Below are 6,904 nucleotides of genomic sequence, written 5' to 3' on the forward strand. Positions count from 1 at the left end.
CACCTGAAGCATTCTCCGTTTGTGGGCCACCTGGAGCACGTTACTTGAAGTCTGGAGGCCTGCGGATTCATAAGAGAAAACAGAAAGCAAATGCATAGTACAATAGTTAGATCCAGCCACCTCCAGTAGAGCCCTACATAGCAAGTGAGATGCAGGCACAGGTGTTGTAGTCATTGGTTGGGAAGTAGCAGGGTTGGGTGGGTGACTCAAAGAAGAAGCATGGAAGTGAGTACAAGGTGAGAAAACACATTAAGAGGGGACAAACAGCGAAAATCCCGTTTTCTGGCCTTGCTTTTCTGCTATGAAAATAGAGTGCTCTAGTATTGTGGGGAGAGGTTACCCTGGTCCGAGGTCCGGGAGGGAATCGCTGCACTTAGTGATGAGCATTCTGATGACCCGCCATGAACAGTAACGAGGGGACACTGAGTGTGTGAAGGCACGAAGGTCTCAGCCTTTACCATAGACACATTCATAAAGTTTCTTAGCCTTGCTGAGAGTAACACTGCCTCACCTTACAGAAGCTCAAAGCTGCCATCTGGCAACACCACTGGTGCTCCTCCATCTCCTGATCCAGCTGGGGGTGGCTGCCCAGGCACTGCTCCCTGAGTTGCATAAGTATGATGGTAACCGTGTGTGTGTGTGTGTGTGTGTGTGTGTGTGTGTGTGTGTGTGTGGCAAATATAGGGTGAGAGACTCTATTCATTTAAGTATGATTCACTAAATAAGTTTCAGCTCTTACCTAGACACTGTAGACACTGTGTTGGGTGCCTGGGCGATACAGTAAACAAAGACACATCACTGCCTTCGTGGAGTGAGTTTAAGCCAAATCATTCGAGAATAGTTAATCTAACAATCATATAAGTCAATGTAAAAATTACTACCGTGACTAGTGGTACCAAAGAGGTGTGTTTTATTGAGGTCTGATTGATAGGTAAAGCTATAGGTAAAGGTATTCACATGTACAACCCTTTCTTCTTGTTGGTGTGGTTGTTATTATGTGATTATCATTAGCGGTAAGAGCACTTTTAACATAAGATAATCTCTTAGCAATTTTAAGTATATAACGCAGTATTGTTAGGTAAAGGCACTACGCTCTGTAGGTCTCCAGAACATACTTCTCTTTCATAGTTGTAACTTTGTACCTTTGACCATCACCTCACCATTTACCCCTCCCCTTACCCCTGGCAGCCATTGTTCTACCCTCAGCTTCTAGGAGTCTGAGTATTTTAGATTGCATGTAGAAGGGAGATGGCCCAGTATTTGTCTTTCTGTGTCTGGTTTATTTTAGTAGCCATCAAGTCCTCCACGTCCAGATGACATGATCTTATCTGTGTAAAACCCTGAAGATTCTGACAAAAAGAAATTCTTATACCTAAGGAACCAATTCAGTAACATTACTTTCATTTTTAAAAATAGCTTACTGGATATGAGATTCTTGGTTGTTGAGCATTTTTTAATTTTTTAATTACCCAGTTCCTTCTGGCCTCCATATTTTCTTCTGAGTAAACTGCTATTAATTGTATTTCCCTCATAAGTGACTGGTCATTTTCTCTTGTTGTTTTCAGGATTTTCTCCTTGCCTTTGGCTTTCGGCATGTTTACTGTGATGTGTCTATGAATCTCTCATTTATCCTACTTGGAGTTCATTGAGTTGCTTTCAGGCACTGTTTCTTTGAATATTTTTTTCTGCTCCTTTCTGTCTCTGTTCTGGTACTCTCCTGCATCCGTGTTGGTGTTAAGAGTGTTCCATATGTTTGTGCAGCTCAGTTTATTGCCCTCATTTGTTTTCCTCACTTTCTTCAGACTGTATAATCGCTGTCCATCTGTCTTCAAGATTGCTAAATCTTTCTCTGGTAGTTCAACTAGTGTCGATCTCCTCGAGTGAATTTTTCACTTTAGTTACTGCACTTTTCAACTGCAGAACTTGTATTTGGTTCTTTTTTAAATAATTTTTCTCACTTTATTGTTATTCTGTCTTTGATGTGACATTTTCATCATACCTTCCTTTACTTTTTTGATTGTGGTTTTCTTTGTTCTTTGGACCTGATTATAGCAGCTACTTTGAATTCTTTATCAAATCTGACATCTGGTTGCAAGCACCGGCAGTTTCTGTTGCTTATTCATGCTTTCCTGTTTTTTGAATTATCATAATTTTTTTCGTGTCTAACTATCTAAAATATTGGAGCAGTACTGGGTACTGATCCATCCCACCCCTTCCTGGGTTTGTTACTTCTATTTCCTTGTCTAGTTGTTTAGTGTCTAGCTGGTTTATTTTAGTGGAGTCTGTTTTCTCTCCTTACTCTCCCCCACCCCCACCCTTGTGTTAGGCTTCAGATTTTAGTCCTCAGGGAGAGACGACTTGGGGATGCCTACTGTCCCCTTGGGATGACTGGTTGCGTCAGGTTCTCTCTGATTGTCTCTTTGCCTGACCACACCCAGCTGTTCCGGTTCGCTGACTGTGGGCTACTTGTTCAACCGTTTTCAGCGATACCCTGGATATATTGCTTCATAATATAAACCAGTGAAATCCGTGCTCCTTTGAAGGGCTAGCTGCTGAAGTTACTGTTTCAGAGTTTTTCTGACCCTAGGCAGGCTCCTTGCAGCTGTCTCTTCTCCCTGATTGTCTCAGGTAATCCGGCCAGCCTACAGTTGATCCTCTATGTCCAAGACTTCTACCAGTCTCCTACCGTTTGCCTTGTACCACAACCTCCACTGTTTTGCAAGTGCCCTTAGACTTGCTTGACCTTCTCCTCAACACCCCTTTGCAAATGAACTTTGTTCCTCTGAGAGGAGCTATCTGCTTCAAAACCTCTGAACCACAACTCTGTAGCTGGGGAGTGGGGACAATGGCAGCACATTCTTTCTCCTGTTTTTCAGCATTACACTATGTAGCGTTGCTTTTGAAAATTTCCATTTTTAATTGTTTATGGCTGGTATATGGAAGCAGAATTTACTTTTACATACTGACTATGTGTCTCTTCACGTTGCTAAACTCGCTTCTTAATTCAAGTAATGTTTTATGGGTTTTTCTTACAGATTCAGGTGTTGCCAGTGAATAATGACTGTTTTACTTCTTTATTTCTGCTTGACTTTTTTATTGGCTAGAACAGCCAGGAAAATATTGACTAGAAGTGGTGAAAGTATGCATACTTACCTTGTTCCCTGTCTCAGGAGGGAAACATTCAGACCTTCAGGATTAACGATTACAGTAGCTTTAGATATTTTTGTAGATGCCAGTTATCGGTTTAAGGATGTTGCCAATAAACTGAATGAATCTTGCCATCTCCCCAACATTCATGTGGAAACCTTTCTCCAGTATGATGGTGATTGGAGGTAGGGCCTTTGGGAGGTGATCAGGTCATTCAGATGAAGCCCACATGAATGGCATTAGTGCCCTTATAAAAGAGACCCACCCCTGAGAGCTCCCTCAGCCCTCCCGCCATGTGAGGACAAGAAGTCAGCAGTCCGTGAAGCAGGAAGCAGGGCCTCACATCCCAAATCTGCTGGCACCTTGATCTTGGGCTTCCTGGCATCTGGAAATATGAGAAATAGATTTCTCTTGTTTTTAGAAGTCATCCAGTCTGTGGTAGTTTTGTTGCAGCAGCCCTAGGAGACTAAGCTAGAAATCCTTCTTTATTCCTAGTTTGCTAGGAGTTTTTATCAAGTAAATTTATCAAATAAATACTCTTTATGCATCTATTGAGATGCTTATATATTTTTAGTCTGTTATTATGGTCAGTTAGCGTGAGTGATTCTGAAACATTGAACCACTCTCAAAGCTGTGGAACCATTTCACTATGGTATTTTGTCTTTTTTCTATGTTGCTGGTTTCAAACAGCCGATATTTTATTTTGGATTATTGCATCTGTGGTCATGAGTGCTATTGCTCTTGTTAGCCTCAAAAGTAGAACAGCCAGTTATTTTACCAGCAAAATGAGTTTGTTCAGGAATAGCAGTGAATTACGGTTTGGAACAAGCAACCTAAGGCAAAATCCTAGGCAAGTCCAATAAGCAAAGTAGAGGAACGTTATTTTATGGAGAAGAAGGAGGAAGTTGGAAGGGTTGTTTTGAATGAAAGCCCATTGAAGAAAAGCAAGAGTTCAGGGTAATGACAGTTTCTCATTGGCTGAGTTGGAGGCGTAGTCAATATCTTACAGGACATGCAATGTACATCTTTTCCTGTTGGGGCCTACATGATTGTTTCATGTTGATTATTCTTCTGTTGGGTCTATAACTGACAGTTCTTCCTGTAATTGATGTTGAAGTGGTATGGTTCTCCTTTCTAGGCTCTGGACTCTAGTGAGGTTTCTCTTTTTTTTTTTTTTTTTTTTTTTTTTTCCCAGAGTCTGTAATTTATTTTCTTAATTTTTTGTCTTGCTTTCATATCAGGATATTGCTGGCTCTATAACATGTGTTAGGAAGTGTGACCTCATCTTCAGTTGCCTGGAAGACTTTGTTCAAACCTGCATTATTTCTTTCATATGTGTTTGATAGAATTTAAACAGTGAAACCATTCAAGCCTTGAGTTTTATGTGAGGGAAGGGTTTTTGTTTTCTGTTTGATTTAGTGAATTCAATCTCTGACAGATATAAGGCTAGTGGTGTTATTTTCTTGACTGGGGCCTGCGAGCTAGGGCCTTTCAAGGAGTTTTCCCATTTCATCTTTTTTTTGGATAATATTTTCAATAATATTTTCTCATCCACTTCATGTCTGAAAGATCTGTATTGATGTCTCTGCTGGCAGTAGTGATATTAGTAATCCATGTCACTCTGCCCTCATTCCTTATTATCAGTCTGGCTAAACCTATTAGATTTACTGGTCCTGTCACAGAACCAGCTCTTAGTTTCACTGATTCCTTTGTATTGATTTTATGATTTCTAGTAGGTCGATTTCTGCTCAAACCTTCATTATACTTTTTCTGCTTCCCTTAGGTTTAAATTGATTTTGCTTTTCTAATTTCTTAAGGTGACAGTTTAGACAGTTGATTTCAGACAGTTCTTCTTTTCTAATGTAAATATTTAATGATAAAAATTCCCCTCAATGCATTGTTGTAGATTCACCTTACAGATTTTGACATACTGTGTTTTGGTTTTCTACTTCTTGCAGGTTCTTCTTTGATCCCTGCATTATTGAGAAATGCCATTTAATTTCAAAATATTCTGTGGTTTTCCAGATACCTTGCTGCAATTAATTTCTGTTTAATTCTTTGCGGTCAGAGAACCCAGTTTGTATGATTTCAGCCCTTTAGAAGTTGTTGAGATTTACTTTATGGCACAGAATATGGCCTGTCTTGTGAACCTTGTGTGTGCACTTCAGAAGATGGTGTCTTGTGCTGTCCTTCTGTAAGCACCCGTTAGGTCATGGCTGTTGATAGTGTTGCTCCACTGCTCCATATAGTTTCTGATTGTGTTGTCCACTTGTACTGTCAGTTGTGGATGGGGGAATGTTGAAGGCTTCAGCTAACTGATTTCTCTGTTTTTCCTTTTAGTTTTATCAGTTTTTAGCTCTTGCATCAGTTTTTACTAATGCATGCACATTCATGATTTTTGGATCTTCTCGATGACTGGACCTCTTTTATTAAGTAACATCTGTCTTTTCCCCTTGTGATAATCCTCATTCTGAAGTATATTCTCTGTAATATTAATTTAGCCCTCCCAGCTTTTCCTGTGATTCACGTTTGCTGGGTGTATGTGTCTTAGTGTGTTGGGGATGCAGGAACAAAATACCACAGACTGGGAGGCTTATAAACAAACTTGGTATCTCACAGTTTTGGAGGCTGGAAGTCCAAGATCAGGGTGCCGGCATAGTTGGGTTCTAGTGAGGACCCTCTTCAAAGTCACAGATTTGTGGTTGTGTCCTCACATAGTGGAAGGACAAAGGATCTCTGGAACCTCTTTCATAAGGGCCCTAATCCTGTTCATGAGGGCTCTGCCCGAGGGCCTCATCACCTTCCAAAGGCCACACCTCCTAGGTTAGGAGGTATGGGGGTTAGGATTTAACATAGGAATTTTGGAGGAGACATCTTCAAACCATAGCATTATCGATAAATTTTCCTTTCAGTTACTTTTAACTCAATTTACGTATTCATATTTAAAGTGAGATTCCTTTTGACAGTACATAGTTGGGTCTTTCTATTTTTACCTAAAGTGACAAATGAGGTCTTTTAATTGATGTGTAGGCAGTGTACAATCAGTGTGTTAACAGTTTACGTTTAAGTCTTCCATCTGGCTGTATATTTTATCCTATGGATATTTTATTCACATTTTCCTTTCCTATTCCCTCTATAATTTTGGATCAGTTGAACATTTGGTGTTATTCCATTTTATCTCCACAATTGGCTTACTAGTTATATATCTTTAAACATTTTTTCGAAACGGTTGCTCTAGGGTTCTAATATATATTGTTGCTTTTCACACTGTGCCTTCAAATGATATTATACCACTTCCTGTACACTGTCAGAATCGTAGGACTATGTACCTCCATGTCCTTTCTCCCAGCCTTAGTGCTATTGCTTTCTTGCATTTTATTTCTACCAAGGTCGTAAACCCCACAACACATTGTTAGTATTATTTAGATGGTTCTCTTTTACTGAGATTAAATATAAGGAAAAAATTCATATACGCCCGCAACTTTACCACATCCAGCACTATTCAGTTCTTTGTATAGATCCAGATTTTCTTTGGATTTCATTTGCCTTCTTCCTGAGGAACTTCCTTTAACGTGTTGTGTAGGGAAGATCTTCTGGCAATGAATTTTCTCAGCTTTTTTATTTCTTTGAAAGTTTTTGTTTCACCTTCATTTTCAAGAAACATTTGCATTAATCAGAAAATTCTGGCTTGCATGGATTCTGATCAGTCGTCTGCCCATTCTGTCCTGTTTGTTCCCTTGTATGTAATGTGTCTCTT

Source organism: Panthera onca, chromosome X (assembly GCF_046562875.1).
Source record: "Panthera onca isolate mPanOnc1 chromosome X, mPanOnc1 haplotype 2, whole genome shotgun sequence".
NCBI lineage: Eukaryota > Metazoa > Chordata > Mammalia > Carnivora > Felidae > Panthera > Panthera onca.